The sequence below is a fragment of the Neoarius graeffei genome, chromosome 5, assembly GCF_027579695.1.
Source record: "Neoarius graeffei isolate fNeoGra1 chromosome 5, fNeoGra1.pri, whole genome shotgun sequence".
Taxonomy (NCBI): domain Eukaryota; kingdom Metazoa; phylum Chordata; class Actinopteri; order Siluriformes; family Ariidae; genus Neoarius; species Neoarius graeffei.
This window is the reverse complement of record NC_083573.1, coordinates 103,338,884-103,358,297: the sequence shown is the minus strand read 5'-3', so window position 1 is coordinate 103,358,297 and position 19,414 is coordinate 103,338,884.

Sequence of the window (19,414 nt, the reverse complement as noted above, 5' to 3'; positions counted from 1 at the left end):
ATTAGAGCAGTCACGAGACGGGACTCTGCAGCATGTATTTGACCAAGTGAGAGTGATCAATGGTCAAATTCTCCAACCAAATGTGATGCCGGCCTTCCCCTACTTTGCTATTATTAGGGATAGGTTATACCGAGTGACGCAGGACACTCAAACTGGCGAAAAGATAACACAGTTATTAATTCCAAACAGCCGCCGGGAACTCACATTCCAGGCGGCTCATTTTAATCCCATGGCCGGATACTTAGGGCAGGATAAAACACTAGCCCGAATAATGGCCTGGTTCTATTGGCCAGGGATTCGCAGGCATGTCCGTCGGTGGTGTGTGGCATGCTGTGAATTCCAATTAGTAAATCCCGCGGCCACTCCAAAAACGCCTTTGTGCCTTCTTCCTTTAATCGAGACCCCTTTTGAAAGAATTGGGATGGATCTCATCAGGCCATTAGATCGGTCAGCATGGGGATATCACTTTATTTGAGTTCTGGTGGACTATGCAATGTGATACCCAGAAGCAGTGCCTCTTTGCAATATCTCAGCATGCAGTATTGCAGAGACGCTCTTCCGCTTTATCTCCAGGGTTGGGAATCCTGACAGACCAAGAAATCCTGACAGACCAAGGCACTACATTCATGTCACGCACACTGTGCGAGCTGTATGGGCTACTGGGGATTAAACCCAAACTGACGGCTTAGTGGAACATTTTAATTGAACTCTCAAAAATATAATTTGGAAGTTCGTAAGCGAAGATGCACATAATTGGGATAAGTGGCTCGAGGTCCTGTTATTTACAGTACGAGAGGTCCCACAAGCCTCCAAAGGTTTTTCAACGTTTGAATTATTATATGGGCGTAAGCCGCCTGGCATTTTGGACATGCTATGTAAAAATTGGGAGGAGGGACCTTCACTGAGTAAGAACAAAATCCAATATGTTCTTGACCTGTGCACCAAACTCCACACACTCATGCACTTAACCCAGGAGAATTTGCTGCAGGCGCAAGAACATCAAGTCCGACTGGACGACAGGGGCACACGCCGTAGGGAGTTCACACCGGGAGACAAAGTACTCGTATTACTGCCCACATCGAGCTCCAAATTGGTCGCCAAGTGGCAAGGGCCCTTTGAGGTCACACGGCAAGTTGGGGATGTCGACTATGAGGTGAGGCGAACGGACAGGGGTGGGGCATTGCAAATTTACCACCTCAATCTATTAAAACGTTGGAATAAGGAGGTCCCCGTGGCGTTGGTGTCAGTAACCCCGGAGAAGGCGGAGCAGGGGCCGTAGGTCCAAAAAAGAAAATTGACATCGCCCACCACTCCGGTCCCCTGTGGAGACCACCTCTTGCGGGCCCAACTCACGGAGGTAGCCCAGTTGCAGAAAGAATTTCCGACTTGTTTTCGCCCCTGCCTGGCCACACCCACCTCATAGAACACCACATTGAGATGCCCCCGGGGATGGTAGTGTGCAGCTGCCCTTACCACCTGCCCAAACACAAAAAAAAGGTGGTCCGGGATGAACTTGAAGCCATGCTCAAAATGGGCATAATCAAGGAGTCCCACAGTGACTGGAGCAGCCCAGTGGTCCTGGTCCCCAAGACCGATGGGTCAGTCCGGTTCTGTGTGGACTATAGGAAAGTCAACGCGGTGTCTAAATTTGACGCTTACCCAATGTCTCGCATTGACAAGCTGCTCGATTGATTAGGCACTGCTCACTTTTATTCGACACTGGATTTAATGAAGGGATATTGGCAGATCCCCTTGACTCCTCTGTCCCGAGAGAAAACATCCTTTTCCACACCATTTGGCTTACGCAAGTTCATCACACTTCCTTTTGGGTTGTTTGGGGCGCCTGCTCCATTCCAGCAGCTTATGGACAGGGTCCTCCACCCCCACACCACCTACGCAGCCGCATACCTCGATGATATTCTCATATACAGCAATGATTGGCCGTGGCACCTCAAACACCTTAGGGCCATCCTAAAGTCACTGAGGCGGGCAGGTCTCACAGCTAACCCAAAGAAGTGTACAATTATTGTACAATTAGTGTACAACCACTGGTGTAACCCAGGACACATCTCTGTAAAGGCAGTTTTATGTTGCCCAGACTTGGAGCTGCTAGCCATTAGCCTGCGGCCATATTATCTACAAAGGGAGTTCAGTCACATGATCACCATCTGTGTTTACATCCCTCCGAGGGCAGATACAGCCGCTGCATGTGAGAGGATTCACTCTGTCACAGCAAGGCTGCAGACACAGCACCCTGAGGCATTTATCATAATTTCTGGGGACTTTAATCATGCTACTTTGGACTCTACTTTGGCTGCTTTTTACCAGGCTGTGGATTGTCCAACAAGGAACAACAGGACAATTGACTTGCTGTATGCTAATGTGAGGAATGCATACAGAGTCACACCCCTCCCCCCACTAGGGAAGTCTGACCACAACCTGGTTCTACTACAGCCAAAGTACACCCCCCTGGTTCAAAGGCAGCCTGCAACAACTAGCTCCATCAGGAGGTGGTCCCCTGAAATGGAAGATGCCCTCAGGGACTGTTATGACATCATGGACTGGGATGTGCTGCTTAGCCCACACTGTGAGGACATAGAGGGGCTGACACACTGTCTGACAGATTACCTTAACTTCTGTGCAGACGTGGTCTCCCCCGCTAAGACTGTACGGTGTTACCCTAACAGCAAGCCATGGGTAACACAGGAAGTCAAAGCTGTCCTCAACAGGAAGAAGGCCGTCTTCAGGAGCAGGGATAGGGAGGCAATGAAAGCAGCACAGCAGGAGGTAAAAGGCTGCGTGAGGGAAGCTAAGGACAGCTACAGGAGAAAGGCAGAGCAGAAGCTGAAGGAGAACAGTATGAGGGAGGTCTGGGAAAGTGTGAAAACCATCACAGGCCACAATACAAAGACCAGAGTCATTGAGGGGACAGTGGAGAGGGTGAATGAGTTGAATGACTTTTTCAATTGGTTCAACCAGCCCACGTTCCCCCACCCTCTCCCTCACTGCAGCCATCTCTCCTTCTTCCCTCAACACCCCCCCCCACAGTCATCACAGCAGCCCCCTCCTCCCCCACCTCAACACAGACTCCTCTATGCATTACTGCAGACCAGGTCAGAGGTCAACTGAGGAAGCTTCACCCCAGGAAAGCAGCAGGCCTGGACAAGGTGTGTACCTGACTACTGAAGACTTGTGCTGCTGAACTGGGTGAACCACTCCAACGCATCTTCAACCTCAGCATGCAGCTGGGGAGAGTGCCCACCCTCTGGAAGACATCATGTATCATTCCAGTTCCCAAAAAGAATCGGCCCAGCGAGCTGAACAACTTCTGACTGGTGGCACTCACTTCACATCTGATGAAGATGTTGGAGTGGCTCTTCCTCAGCCTTCTCAGACCCCAGGTACAACATGCCCAGGACTGTCTGCAGTTTGCGTACCAGGCAGGTGTCGGTGTGGAAGACGCCATCCTCTACCTGCTACACCGAGCCCACTCGCATCTGGATAAGGGAAATGGCACAGTGAGGATCCTCTTCTTGGACTTCTCGAGTGCCTTCAACACCATCCAGCCCCTCTTGCTTCAGAACAAATTGAACAGGATGCGAGTGGACCCCTGCCTGGTCACCTGGATCTCCAGCTACCTCACTGACAGGCCGCAGTACATCAGGCTGAAGGATATCACGTCTGACACTGTCATTAGCAGCACCGGAGCACCCCAGGACATGGTGCTGGCCCCTCTTCTCTATATCCTGTACACCGTGGACTTCTGCTACAACTCAAAGCTGTGTCACATTCAGAAGTTTGCTGATGACACAGCCATTGTTGGGTCTATCAATGACAACAGAGAGGAGGAGTATAGGAGCCTGGTGAGGGACTTTGCTGTGTGGTGCAACAGGAACCATCTGCAGCTCAACACTTCGAAGACCAAGGAGTTGGTCATTGACTTTGGGAGGTCCAGACCAAGGTCACGACCAGTTTTGATCGAGGGAGTCAAGGTGGAGGCTGTAGATTCCTACAAGTACCTTGGGCTGTGACTGGACAGCAAGCTGGACTGGACTTGGAACACCATTCACTTAAACAGGAGGGGACAGAGCAGGCTATACTTCCTTAGGAGGCTGCAGTCCTTTAACATCTGCAGGAAACTCCTGTGGATGTTCTATCAGTCTGTGGTCACCAGTGTCCTGTTTTACACCGTGGTGTGCTGGGGGGGGGGCATCCAAGAAGGACACATCCAGGCTGGACAAACTGATCAGGTGGGCCGGCTCTGTAGTCGGTATGAAGCTGGACTCTCTGGTGATGGTGGCAGAGAAGAGGTCTATGGACAAACTATTGAACATCATGGACGATGCCAGTCACCCTCTGCACACCGTCATCAGCAACCAGAGGAGCCTGTTCAGTGACAGAATGCTCCTTCCCAAGTGCTGGACGAACAGACTTAAAAACTTCTTTGTCCCTCATGCCATCAGACTGTACAACTCCTCTCTGGGGGGGAGGAGGGGTAACAGGAGGACAGAGGATGGGAAGGAGCAGTAGCCTAGCCTAACAATAAGCAATACCGGACAATGTGCAATATCTCTCTTGCTGCCGCCCCCCCTCTCCCCATCTTTTTCCCCTCTTCCCCCTCCCCCTTCCTCTCTTCCCCATGTCTTATTCTTTTTATATTTGTATATTTAAATACTTAATTTATTTTAATTTATCTAGAAGTTTTCTCTATTTCTTTTCTCTGTTTATCTGTAATGATGCTGCTGGAATCTTAATTTCCCTGGGGGAACCTGCCCAAAGGGATCAATAAAGTTTTATCTAATCTAATTATGCAGGTGGAAGTACAATATCTGGGTTTCCACTTAGGCCATGGGCAGGTGCATCCCCAAATTAACAAGACGGTAGCGATTGCGGCCTGCCCGAGGCCCAAGACCAAAAAGGGGGTGAGACAGTTCCTGGGGCTGGCTGGCTACTATCGTAGGTTCATACCTAATTGTTCGGATGTCACCAGCCCGCTGACTGATCTCACTAAAAAGGGAGCACCAGATCCGGTCCAGTGGACGGAGCAATGCCAACAGGCTTTCTCTAGGGTAAAGGCTGCACTGTGTGGGAAACCACTGTTACACTCCCCTTACTTTTCTCTCCCCTTTATTTTACAGACAGACGCATCAGACAGAGGGCTGGGGGCCATTCTGGCCCAGAAGGTGGAGGGGGAGGAGCGTCCTGTGCTGTACCTTAGCCGGAAGCTGTCAATGCGGGAAGGCAGGTACAGCACGATCGAGAAAGAGTGCCTAGCCATCAAGTTGGCGGTCCTCACTCTCCGGTACTGCCTACTGGGACACCCTTTCACCCTCTGTTAGGACCACACGCCCCACCAGTGGCTCCACTGCATGAAGGATGCCAATGCATGGATCACCCATTAGTATCTTACCCTCCAGCCATTTAAATTCGAGGTGGTCCACAGGCCAGGGGTGCAGATGGTGGTGGCGGACTTCCTGTCCCATCAAGGGGGGGGGGGGGAGTCAGCTTCAGGCCAGATGGCTCCCTGGACTGAGTCGGGCGGTGGGGGTATGTGGCAGCGGGGGCGTGGCCGAGCGTCAGTCTGTGAATGGAGGGTGGAGTCAGGGAAGGTGAGTGGTCATGTCACTACACCTGTTGTCAATTAACGTGTGTTTGTGTGTCTCCTCCAGTGACCGCGCCCTATAAAAGTAGAGTGAGAAGGGGAGGTCGGCACCGAGGGCTTGACAATAGCCTGTGTGTGTGTGAGAGAGAGTTTGATTTGTGTGCTGAAAAGCAGCAATGAAGAAAATAATTAAGAATGCAAATAACCGCCTGCTGTGCTTCTGTGCTCCACCCACATCAGGGTCTCTCTACAACATCTCATCTCATCTCATTATCTGTAGCCGCTTTATCCTGTTCCACAGGGTCGCAGGCAAGCTGGAGCCTATCCCAGCTGACTATGGGCGAAAGGCGGGGTACACCCTGGACAAGTCACCAGGTCATCACAGGGCTGACACATAGACACAGACAACCATTCACACTCACATTCACACCTACGCTCAATTTAGAGTCACCAGTTAACCTAACCTGCATGTCTTTGGACTGTGGGGGAAACCGGAGCACCCCTCTCTACAACATTAAACATGGATATGAAAGATTAAAGAACCTTATTTTCCATAAGGGAGACTCTGACTATATACTGTGCCCCCATGATTATTGGCTCCCATTGTAAAGATTAGTAAAAGGGTTAGAAAAATTTGCACCTTTTGGTGAAGTTACTTCATCTCATAGTGAAAAACAAATAGAAAAATCCAATATTTAATTGAAATAAATTTATTCTGAGAAAAACATATCCCTCATCAATAAATAATTATTTTCAACAAAAACACGTACCACTATTATTGGCACCCCTGGAAATTATAGTGAACACAGTGTAACTGAAGCATGTTTCCCATTTAAATTATACATTTTTGAGTTGATTGGAGTGTGTAGGAACTTTCAAGCTATAATTCCTGATTTTCTGATTCACTGTAGTACAAATCGGAGGTGATACAGAGTCCAAATTCCTTTATTCATCCATCAGCATGGGAGAGATCAGAGAACACACAAACCAAATGAGTGAGAAGTGTGTTGACCTTCAGAAGTCAGGGAAAGGTTATTAAAAAAAAGCTACCCTCCTGAAAATGTACATTTCTACTGTTAGGGCAATAATAATATTTTTGAGTGGCACGATGGTGAAGTGGTGAGCACAGTCACCTCACAGCAAGAAGGTTCTGGGTTTGAGCCCAGTGGCCAACGGGGGCCTTTCTGGGTGGAGTTTGCATGTTCTTCCTGTGTCTGCGGGGGTTTCCTCCGGGTGCACTGGTTTCTCCCATAGTTCAAAAAGGCGGTTAGGTTAACATGGGTAGAGATGAAACTGGAGCAAAGAAAAAAAAACCTGAAATATGGGGAGCAACGTCCCCCGAAAATATTTTAATAACTGTGACAGTTCATGTAGGTGGGTGGAGCACAGAAGGACGGCAGGCCAGAACTGAGTTCACAAAACTCTCTTGTATTCAGCTTTTCAGCATTCATATATACTCTCAGACACACGCACACACATCAGTCGTCTGGGTTGGGAGAGAGCTCCCTCTGCTCTCGCTCTCTCTCCTTAAATAGGGCGCGGTCACTGGGAAGACACAGAAACACATTAATTAATGACAGGTGTAGTGATTCTGCCACTTACCTTCCCTGACTCCGCCCTCAACGTCCCTGACTCGCCGTGTGACCTCAAAGGGTCCTTGCCACTTGGCGACCAATTTGGAGCTCAATGTGGGCAACAGTACGAGTAATTTATCTCCCGGTGTGAACTCCCTAAGGCGCATACCCTTGTCGTACAGGCGGGTCTGTCGTTCTTGGGCCTGCCACAAATTCTCCTGAGTTAGGTGCGTGAGTGTGTGGAGTTTTGACTGCAGGTCAATAACATATGGGATTTCATTTTTACTTGGTGAAGGTCCCTCCTCCCAATTTTCCCACAGCACATCTAGAATGCCGCGCAGCTTACGCCCGTATAACAATTCAAACAGGGAGAACCCCATGGAGTCTTGGGGGACCTCTCGCACTGCAAAGAGCAAGGGTTCGAGCCATTTATCCCAATTATGTGCGTCCTCACTTTTTTAATTATGTTTTTGAGGGTGCGATTGAACCGTTCCACTAAACCGTCCGTTTGTGGGTGATACACGCTGGTGCGGATCAGCTTAATACCCAACAACCCATACAGTTCGTTCAGTGTACGTGACATAAATGAGGTGCCTTGGTCAGTCAGAATCTCTTTCGGGATTCCAACTCGGGAGATAACGCGGAAGAGTGCCTCCGCAATACTGCGTGCTGAGATATAGAGGCACTGCTTCCGGGTATCGCGTTGCATAGTCCACTAGAACTAATATAAAGCGGTAACCTCGTGTTGACCGATCTAATGGCCCGACGAGATCCATCCCAATTCTTTTGAACGGGGTCTCGATTAACAGTAGAGGGCGCAAAGGCGCTTTTGGAATGGCCACTGGATTTACTAACTGGCATTTGCGGCACACCGTACACCACCTACGGACATCACCGCGAATCCCTGGCCAATAGAACCGGGCCATTATTCAGGCTAGTGTTTTATCCTACCCTAAGTGTCCAGCCATGGGATTAAAGTGAGCTGCCTGGAATACCAATTCCCGGCGGCTCTTCGGAATTAAAAGCTGCGTGACTCGCTCTTTAGTCTGAGTGTCCTGCGTCACTCGGTATAATCTATCCTTCATAATCGCGAAGTAGGGGAAGGACAGGGTGGCGTTTGACTGGAGCGTTTGACCATCGATTACTCTCACTTGGTCAAACGCATGCCGCAGAGTCTCGTCTCGCGACTGCTCTAATGGAAAATCCACGAGGGATTCTCCAACAGAGAGAGGAGGAGCCGGCAGCACCTCACTCTGACGCGGAGCTGACGTAGACGGCTCTGTGACGGCTGCTCCCGCCAACGCAACACCGGGACCTCCCCCTGTTAACTTATGGCAGGACCCACTCTCCACTAAATGAGTCATTAAATCCCGAAATCCCGGCCAATCCGTCCCCAAAATTATTGAGTGGGTAAGGCGAGGATTAACCAGCGCCTTCACTATAAATTTTTCCCCTCGAAAAAAATGTGGACCGACACTAGAGGGTAGTTGTGAACATCCCCGTGCACACACAACACTTTCACCAATTGTGCTCCCCCCAATGCCACGTCTTGCACCAGGCTTTGGTGGATTGAGGTCTGATTACAGCCAGAATCCACCAACGCCTGACATGTATCCCCTTGGATGGTATGCGATACGCTCCGGCCCGATCGAGGGCGGCTCCTGGCGCGTCGGGGATCTGAACCACCCCGCCCACCTCCATTACCGAGCACTGCTGTTGGAGGTGGCCCGGCTCCCCGCAGAGCCAGCAAACCGGCCCGGGCTTCCTCTCTGCACTAGTGCTCTGGGGCTCACTCACCTGAGGGGGGGGAGAGACAGACACAGAAGGGAGACATGGGAGGGCATCGCAGGTGCGACGGGCCGGCTGAGGTGGCACCGGCCCCCGCCTCCGCGGCGGGGGAACGGGGCAAGGAGGAGGGGAGAGAGAGAGAGGAGAGAAGAGAAGAGGTCGTCTGCTGTCCTGCGGTCGGGACAGCCACCAAATGGTCCTCCGCCAGCTCGATTGCCTGATCCAGCGACGCCGGGCGGTGGCACTGGACCCACTCTGCAGTTCCCGCTGGTAAACGTGCGACGAACTGCTCTAGTACCATCTGGTCGATGAGTGAGTCCCTCGGCATCGCAGTTGTCGACCCTCAACCACTGCCAGCAGGTGTCCCGGAGTTGCTGGCCGAACGCGAACAGCCGGCCAACTTCTTCAAAGTGCGGAAGCGCTGACGTTGTTGCTCGGGGGTGCATCCCACTCGCTGGAGGACGGCCCGACGAAAGGTCCGCATAGGCCAGCCGGCGGTCGGCGAAGGGGGAGGACTCCATGGGGCTGTTCTCTTCTGTGCTCACCCAGGTTTCGGCACCACTGTGACAGTTCATGTAGGTGGGTGGAGCACAGAAGGACGGCAGGCCAGAACTGAGTTCAAAAACTCTTTTTTATTCAGCTTTTCAGCGTTCATATATACTCTCAGACACATGCACCACACACATCAGTTGTCTGGGTCAGGAGAGAGCTCCCTCTGCTCTCGCTCTCTCTCCTTAAATAGGGCGTGGTCACTGGGAAGACACACAAACACATTAATTAATGACAGGTGTAGTGATTCTGCCACTTACCTTCCCTGACTCTGCCCTCCTGTCACAGACCGATGCTTGACCACGCCCCCGCTGCCACAATAACATAACATGCAAAACCCTGCATTCTTGTGCATTTTAGTACTTATTTTCACTAAAACAAGTTATAACATTTAAGCCTTTTTCTTTCATGTACATTAATGATTAACATGTCAAAAATATCAAATCTAATTCCCCTAGTTAATGAGTAATTTTCAGGAGTGCATTTAGAAAACCCGGTGATTTTCCTGGCTACACAGTTCATTACTTTGAAAAAAAATCAGACAGTTGAAGGTAAACTCAGCAAAATCCCAAAACAGTACTGTTAAAAAGTAAAGGTCTGTTCGAGTTTCTAAAGCTTTCAGGTTTCAATGTTGGGGACATTGAGCCTCGTTTATCAATCTTTTAGTAGAGTTGTGCGTTTGCATAAGCTAAAGTGAACTAAAAATTTCCAATTCATATTTATGCGAGTTGAAGCCAATTGTTTACATTAGTTCGTATTGTCTGTAAATTTAAACACACCGATGAATACCAAATTTCTCATGTAAATCAGGGGCGTAGTGTGTCTGTATGTGTGTGTCACACACTGACTGGCAGCCTGAGTACATTATGTAACAAAAAAAAAAAACATTGCTAGTTTTAGGCAGCTTAGAAACCGGCTCTTCCATTATTGCTGTTTCTTCCACGTTTTCTTGATGTTGTGTTCTAGAAGCGGCACTAAAATTTAGCTTCGAAACCACAAAATGCAACTTTGATAGGGAAAAAAAATTGTGGCAGCGGGGGTGTGGTTAAGCGCCGGTCTGTGACCGGAGGGCAGAGTCAGGGAAGGTAAGTGGCAGAATCACTACACCTGATGTCAATTAACCTGTGTTTGTGTGTCTTCTCAGTGACCGCGCCCTATATAAGCAGAGAGAGAGCAGAGGAAGAGAGCTCTCTCCTGAACCAGACGACTTGTGTGTGTGTGTGTGTGTGTGTGTGTGTGTGTGTGTGTGTGTGTGTGTGCGCGTGCGTGCCTGGAAGAGAGTAAATATTGCGGAAAAGAGCAATAAAAGAGTTATTGAACTTTATTCTGGCCTGCCGTCTTTCTGTGCTCCTCCCCCTCCTCCGAACTGCTACAGTGGTGCTGAAACCTGGGACCGAGCACAGGAAAAGAACAGCCCCATGGAGTCCTCCCCATTCACAGACCTGGTCCACGCCCTCGCCATGGCCCAGCAGAGCCAGCACCAGGCGCTAGTCACCCTCCGGAAGGAGCAAGAGCACCGGTTCGAGGCCCTGGTGCTGGTCCAGCAGGAAGATCGACAGGCGTTCTGGCACCTCCTCGCATCGGCGGGGTCCACCATCTCCACCGCCGTGGGCCCTTCTTCCCTCAACCTAACTAAGATGGGCCCGCATGACAACCCTGAGGCCTTCCTCATGCTCTTCGAGCAGGCAGCAGAGGCCTCAGGCTGGCCGGTGGAACAGTGCGCGGCGCGCCTCCTCCCCCTTCTAACGGGCAAGGGGCAGCTGGCCGTGCTACAGCTCCCCGCAGACCGCCGGCTGGCCTACGTGGACCTTCGCCGGGCCATCCTCCAGCGGGTGGGGTGCACCCCCGAATAGCAGTGACAGCGCTTCCACGCTCTGCATCTGGAGGAAGTCGGCCGGCCATTTGCGTTTGGCCAGCAGCTCCGGGATGCCTGCTGGTGGTGGTTGAGGGCCGACAACCGCGATGCCGAGGGAATCATCGATCAGGTGGTGCTGGAGCAGTTCATCACCCGCCTACCAGAGGGAACTGCGGAGTGGGTCCAGTGCCACCACCCGGCGTCGCTGGATCAGGCCATCAAGTTGGCGGAGGATCATTTGGTGGCTGTTACGATGGCAGGACAGTGGACATCCTCTTCTTTCCTCTCCTCTCCTCCTCTCTCCTCCTGTGTCTCGTCCTTGCCACGTTCCCCCACTGCAGAGGCGGGGGCCGGCCCCAACCCAGCTGGCCCATCGCACCCGTGGTGCCCTACCATTTTTCCCTTCTGTGTCTGTCTCCCCCCCCCCCAGGTGAGTGAGCTCCAGAGCGCCAGTGCAGAGAGGAAGCCCGAGCCGGTTGCCTGGCGCTGCAGGAAGCCGGGCCACCTCCAACAACAGTGCTCGGCAATGGAAGTGGGCGAGGTGGTTCAGATCCCCGACACGCCAGGAGCCGCCCTCGATCGGGCCAGAGTGTATTGCATACCGATGAGTATCCAAGGGGATACATATCAGGCGTTGGTGGACTCTGGCTGTAATCAGACCTCAATTCACCAAAGCCTGGTGCAAGATGAGGCATTGGGTGGAGCACGGGGTGAAGGTGTTGTGTGTGTGCACGGGGATGTTCACAGCTACCCTTTAGTGTCGGTCCACATTTTTTTCAGAGGGGAAAAATTTAGAGTAAAGGCGGCGGTTAATCCTCGCCTCACCCACTCGATAATTTTGGGGACTGATTGGCCGGTATTCGGGGAGTTAATGAGTCATTTAGTGAAGAGTGGGTCCTGCCATAGTTCAGCAGGGGGAGGTCCCGGTGTCGCATTGGCAGGAGCAGCTGTCACAGAGCCGTCTACGTCATCTCTGCGTCCAAGTGAGGAGCCACAGGCTCCTCCTCCCTCTCTTGGGGAATCCCTTGCGGATTTTCCATTAGAGCAATCGCGAGACGAGACTCTGCGCCATGCGTTTGACCAAGTGAGAGTAATCGATGGTCAAACGCTCCAGCCAAACGCCAAACCATCCTTCCCCTATTTTTCTATTATGAAGGATAGATTATACCGAGTGACGCAGGACACTCAGACTAAAGAGTAAGTCACACAGCTTTTGATTCCAAAGAGCCACCGGGAATTGGTATTCCAGGCGGCTCACTTTAATCCCATGGCTGGACACTTAGGGCAGGATAAAGCACTAGCCCGACTAATGGCCCGGTTCTATTGGCCAGGGATTCATGGTGATGTCTGTAGGTGGTGTACAGCGTGCCACGAATGCCAGTTAGTAAATCCAGCGGCCATTCCAAAAGCGCCTTTGCGCCCTCTTACATTAATCAAGACCCCGTTCGAAAGAATTGGGATGGATCTCGTCGGGCCATTGGATCGGTCAATAAGAGGGTACCGCTTTATTTTAGTTCTGGTGGACTATGCAACGCGATACCCGGAAGCAGTGCATCTTCGTAATATCTCAGCACGCAGTATTGCGGAAGTGCTCTTCCGCGTCATCTCCCGAGTTGGAATCCCGAAAGAGATTCTGACTGACCAAGGCACCTCGTTTATGTCACGTACACTGAATGAACTGTATGGGTTATTAGGTATTAAGCCGATCTGCACCAGCGTGTGTCACCCACAAACGAACGGTTTAGTTGAATGGGTCAATCGCACCCTCAAGAATATAATTTAAAAATTCGTAAGTGAGGACGCACGTAATTGGGATAAATGTCTTGAACCCTTGTTATTTGCAGTGCGAGAGGTTCTCCAAGCCTCCACGGGGTTCTCCCCATTCGAATTGTTATATGGGTGTAAGCCACACGGCATTCTAGATGTGCTGCGAGAAAATTGGGAGGAGGGACCTTCACCAAGTAAAAACGAAATTCAATACGTTATTGACCTGCGTGCAAAACTCCACACACTCACACACCTAACCCAGGAGAATTTGCGGCAGGCCCAAGAACGGCAAACCCGCCTGTATGACAGGAGTACGCGCCTTAGGGAGTTCGCACAAGGAGATAAAGTACTCGTACTGTTGCCCACATCGAACTCCAAATTGATTGCCAAGTGGCAAGGACCCTTTGAGGTCACACGGCGAGTCGGGGACGTCGACTACAAGGTGAGGCGGATGGACAGGGGTGAGGTACTACAGATTTACCACCTCAATCTGCTCAAACTCTGGAACAAGGAGGTCCCCGTGGCGTTGGTGTCGGTGGTTCCGGAGAAGGTGGAGCTGGGGCCGGAGGTTCAAATGGGAGCATTGGCATTGCGTACCTCTCTGGTCCCCTGTGGAGACCAACTCTCCCCGCCCCAACTCGCGGAGGTTGCCCAGTTGCAGACCGAGTTTTCAGACAGGTTCTTGCCCCTGCCCAGCCGCACTGACCTCATAGAGCACCACATTGAGATGCCCCCGAGGGTGGTAGTGCATAGCTGCCCTTACAGGCTACCCGAACACAAGAAAAAAGTGGTTCAGGAAGAACTCGAGGCCATGCTCGAAATGGGCATCGTCGAGGAGTCCCACAGAGACTGGAGCAGCCCGGTGGTCTTGGTACCCAAGGCCAATGGGTCGGTCCGGTTCTGTGTAGACTATAGAAAAGTCAACGCGGTGTCTACATTCGACGCATACCCAATGCCTCGTATTGATGACTTGCTCGATCAACTAGGCACGGCTCGCTTTTACTCAACACTGGATTTGACAAAGGGTTATTAGCAGATCCCCTTGACTCCATTACCCGATAAAAAATGGCCTTTTCCACACCGTTCGGCTTACACCAGTTTTTCACACTTCCTTTTGGGCTGTTTGGGGTGCCCGCTACGTTCCAGCGGCTGATGGATAGGGTCCTCTGCCCCCACGCCACCTATGCATCCGTGTACCTCGACGACATCATTATTTATAGTAATGACTGGCCGCGGCACCTACAACACCTGAGGGCCGTCCTTAGGTCGCTGAGGCAGGCGGGTCTCACAGCCAACCCGAAGAAGTGTGTGATTGGGTGGGTGGAAGTACGGTATCTGGGCTTCCACTTGGGCAATGGGCAGGTGCGTCCCCAAATTAACAAGACCGCAGCAATTGTGGCCTGCCCGAGGCCCAAGACCAAAAAGGGGGTGAGACAGTTCCTGGGGCTGGCTGGCTACTATCGTAGGTTTATACCTAATTATTCGGACGTCACCAGCCCGCTGACTGATCTCACTAAAAAGGGGGCAACCAGATCCGGTCCAGTGGACGGAGCAATGCCAGTGGGCTGTCTCTGAAGTGAAGGCTGCACTGTGCGGAGGGCCACTGTTACACTCCCCTGACTTCTCTCTCCCTTTTATGTTACAAACGGATGTGCCGGACAGAGGGCTGGGGGCCGTTTTGTCCCAGGAGGTGGAGGGGGAGGACCGTCCAGTGCTGTACATCAGCAGAAAGCTGTGGGTACGCGAGGGGCGCTACAGCACCATCGAAAAAGAGTTCCTCGCGATCAAGTGGGCGGTCCTTGCCCTCCGCTACTACCTGCTGGGATGCCCTTTCACCCTCTGTTCGGACCACGCGCCCCTCCAGTGGCTCCACCGCATGAAGGATGCCAATGCGCGGATCACCTGTTGGTATCTGGCACTCCAACTCTTTAACTTCAATGTGATCCACAGGCCGGGGGCAGAGATGGTTGTGGCGGAGTCGGCTGCAGGCTGGACGGCTGCCCGGCCTGAGTCAGGTGGTGGGGGTATGTGGCGGGGGGCGTGGTCAAGTGCCGGTCTGAGGGCGGAGTCAGGGAAGGTAAGTGGCAGAATCACTACACCTGATGTCAATTAACCTGTGTTTGTGTGTCTTCCCAGTGATCGCGCCCTATATAAGGAGAGGGAGAGAGCAGAGGAAGAGAGCTCTCTCCTGAACCAGACGACTTGTGTGTGTGTGCGCACGCCTGGAAGAGAGTAAATATTGCATCTGAAAAGAGCAATAAAAGAGTTATTGAACTTTATTCTGGCTTGCCGTCTTTCTGTGCTCCTCCCCCTCCTACGAACTGCTACAAATATATATATATATATATATATATATATATATATATATATATATATCTTCACGTCGAAAGAAGGAGGAAAGTTTTGCTTGTTTTGACATGGCGAATTATTAACACGAGAAAATACTCGTAATTCAGAACTAAAAAGACTGCAGCTACACTGGCAGCTTGAACATGCTTTCTAGTGCGATTGTGTTGCACTTGTGCAGAACAGTGTCAGTCCTGTGCGCCTTAGCACATGCACCTGAAGGCGCGCCTTGTGCGCGCGCACCTAATGAGCTCCGGCACACACGCCGTTAACAAAGAACACCTGTCTTTAATCAATGAACTATGTTTGGGCTATTTAAGGACTGCACCCATGCAAGGACGATGCAAAGTATTACGCCGCGTCTAGGAACACGAAAAATCCGAAAAATAAATTTCTCCAATCAGAAAACCAGAGATTTTCAAGAGTTTTGTCAAATATCCGGATTTCCGGGTCATTAGTGGAAAAAATCTGGAGGAAAATCTAAAAATCCGGAATTCCGGGAAAATCCGGAACACTTTCATGACTACATGGGGCAGCCATGACCTGAGGTTGGGTTGAAGTGCCCTTGAGCAAGGCACCTAATCCCCAACTGCTCCCCAGTTGCTGTAGCATGACTGCTCACTGCTCTGGGTTTGTGTGTGTGCTCATTGCTCACTTGTGTGTGCATGTGTGTGTTCACTGCTTCAGATGAGTTAAACGCAGAGGAGGAATTTCACTGTGGCTTAAGTCTGTGCTTGAATGTACGTGTGACAAATAAAGGCAAACCTTGTTAGGGTACATGGTATCATGGACTCCATGAAATACCAGGACATTTTAAATCAAAATCTGTCTGCCTCTTCCAAGAAACTAAAACTGGGTCGTCATTGAATCATTTCAGTGTGCAAGCTGCATCCCTTCAGCACCTGAAACTGAATCACTTCAGTCACCTGTTTTAGTGTTCACATGTTCATCTGGGATAGAACAGAGAGGATAAAATGTAGAAAAGACAAAAAGGATGAAAAGATAAGAAGTGTGACAGCCTGCTGGCCCTGCCTGCTTCTGTGGTTTGTGTTTGTTTTGTGTTTCAGTGGACGGCACCACACGTCTCCAGCAGTGTGACTGGAGAAACCTGGGCCAATGTTTCCTCACTATAAAATCCTGCCCTTCCTCAGTTCGGGGGGGCTTATCTCTCCCAGGCAGCGTTTTACTGTTTTGTCTCATGTGTCATACAACACTATACATTCCATTCATCCATGCATGCATTTCTGTGAGCTGACTTTAGTGACTTTCACACTCCATGGTGTTATTTTGTCCTTTTCCATAATTGGGGTGTATTTGATGGTTAAAATAAATTTATTTATTGGTCTTATCCCTGAGAGAGAGAGAGAGAGAGAGAGAGGTAAACATGGAGGAAAAATGTAAAGGGGATGAGAAAGTTACAATGCAGTATAAAGAACAAAGACACACAATAACATGAGGAAGTGGGTGAGAAAAATGTGTCTACTGTGTGTGTGTGTGTGTGTGTGTGTGTGTGTGTGTGTGTGTTAAAACTGGCTACTTACAGAGTACTGTATGTTCATCTTGAAGAGGATATTTCAGTGTGTATGCAAGAGACAGTCAAGGGGAAAGACAGACAGAGAGACCGAAAGACAGACAGGGAGACAGACAGTCTGAGACAGAGCAAGACAAACAGGAAGACAGATAATGTAGTCTGAGACAGAGAGACAAGAACACAGTAAGACACAGAGAAGTAGAGAGAAAGAGACAGAGGGAGGTAGGAGACAAAGAGAAAGAATTGGAGACAGACAGGAAGACAGGAGACAGATGGAGATAAAAGCAGAGGGTGTGTAAGGTGTTACATCACAAAAATACCCATCATTCCTTTGTGTATGTACAGTACATGGTGGTGTACAGAAACCGACAATAGGAAGACAAATATTTTGTGTGTGTGTGTGTGTGTGTGTGTGTGTGTTTTTCCATAGTCTGCTGTGTGTAAATCACCTCATGTGATGTTATCATCATGTGGAATTTCTTCTGTGGCTACACAGTGTCACCTTGGTATTTGACATGCGCCATCAACACGCACAAATCTACACAGACACAAAATTCAATTAAAAATACTTCAGCCTTTAGTTTTATTTAGACCGCAGCAGAAAGATCTGCTGTGCCTGAGACTCAAACGCTCGGGACAATGTAGTTTACTCTACTGTGCTATTTGATCAGTTAAAGATGTTCACAGCTGAAAAGTTATTTGATTCAGAAAACAGCGTCTTTACCACGACACTACTCAGAAATGTAGTTAAATGAGTAACACTGCTACTTATCGCAGAGCTCCTGATCAACACTACTAGCAAACTTGACTCTGTGAGGAAATGAGGATTGTTGACAAGGAACTGTGGGATTTGGTGTTGGATGAATGAACTCTACACAGACAGGGATATGACTTTTAATCACATTGTAGATTAAAACTACCAAGTAGAAGAGTAATGCACCATCGATTCACCTCCCACACCAAGGATACAAACCCTCACTTTACGCAAACAAGTGGCTCAGTCTCTCTCACACACGCAAAACTGTATCACACACAATACTGTGGTAAATCCATTTCCATTATATACAGCTGTGTTGTCAGTTAGCATGCTGTACATAACCAGCTGCTAGTAAATTGACGGAATGAGGAAGTTGAATATTTATTTGTCAAAAAATACTTGGCAATTAAAATGTTTGCAGTGGAGTGCCTCACATACAGTCTTATTTCATAATAAATTTAAAAAAGTGTGGGTTTGACTCCTTTCTCTAATACATGCCGGCGCCCGAATAATAATAACAATTTCAATTTGTATAGCGCCTTTCACAAACCCAAGGATGCTTTATACAGGAGTTACACTCACACAAAAAAAACCAAAAAACAAAAAAACAGCACACTAGGAAGAGTAGTGTGAGGTAAAGTGGAAAATTTCCAGGTTAGCTGTGAAGGAAGAGAGAGTGGAACAGTCACAGAAACAAAATGAATTTGCAACACATTGCCAAAAATCAGAAGCACAGTTAGAGAAAACATAAACAAAAAAGAAAGAAAATGTGCACTATGTACGGAAACAGAAGTGCTCTGCAACAAGATTGGTAGTTAGATTAGATTAGATTAGATTAGATTAGATTAGATTAGATTAGATTATGTGAGGCTTGCATAGAAACAGCTTGAAGAAATGCCCTTCAAAGGGCAACTTTTTACTTTGAGTCCATTTCAGAGCCACAAAAGTACATTTTCAGTATTTTTGTACTTTTACTTGAGTAAAGAAGTTCAACCAGTACTTTTACACTACTCATACATGAGGGTTTTTTTTTTTACACAAGCATCTGTACTTCTATTTAAGTAAAGGATGTGTGTTCTTTTGTGACCTCTGTTGCTCACACACTTTGTTGCCTTTGGGAGAATGGTCAAAAACTCACCGAAAGAGCTCCAGGAAGTGCTCATAAGAGGTGGTTTGCTTTCCTCCATGGGTCGAGATAGCAGTAGCCCAGGTACAGTAAGTGCCTTATCTGTGAGCAAGTGGATGAACCAAGTGATCTTCGCCCTCTCCATCACTGCCTCTTGACTGGAGAAATACAAGAAGCATTGAAGCATGAAACCTTCGCATGAAGTGGGATCATCTGAATATTTGTTGGGGTGAGCAACCAGCGATGGAGGAGACTGAGAAGGTACGCTAAATTACACTAGTACAGTAGCTGGATAGAATGCTAACTGTCCAGGTGTAATGTTCAGATATATGATACAAAGACTACACACAAATACACTTCAGTACACTATAGGAGAGTAACTTTATTATCCAGGACCATAATCAAATGTACTCGATTATAGTACAGCCAGTTTTTACCTTCCAGGCCCAAACTCAAAAACACTACACTACAGCAAAGCAGAGTAAATTTACTATATAGGTTCATGCTGAAATACACTTT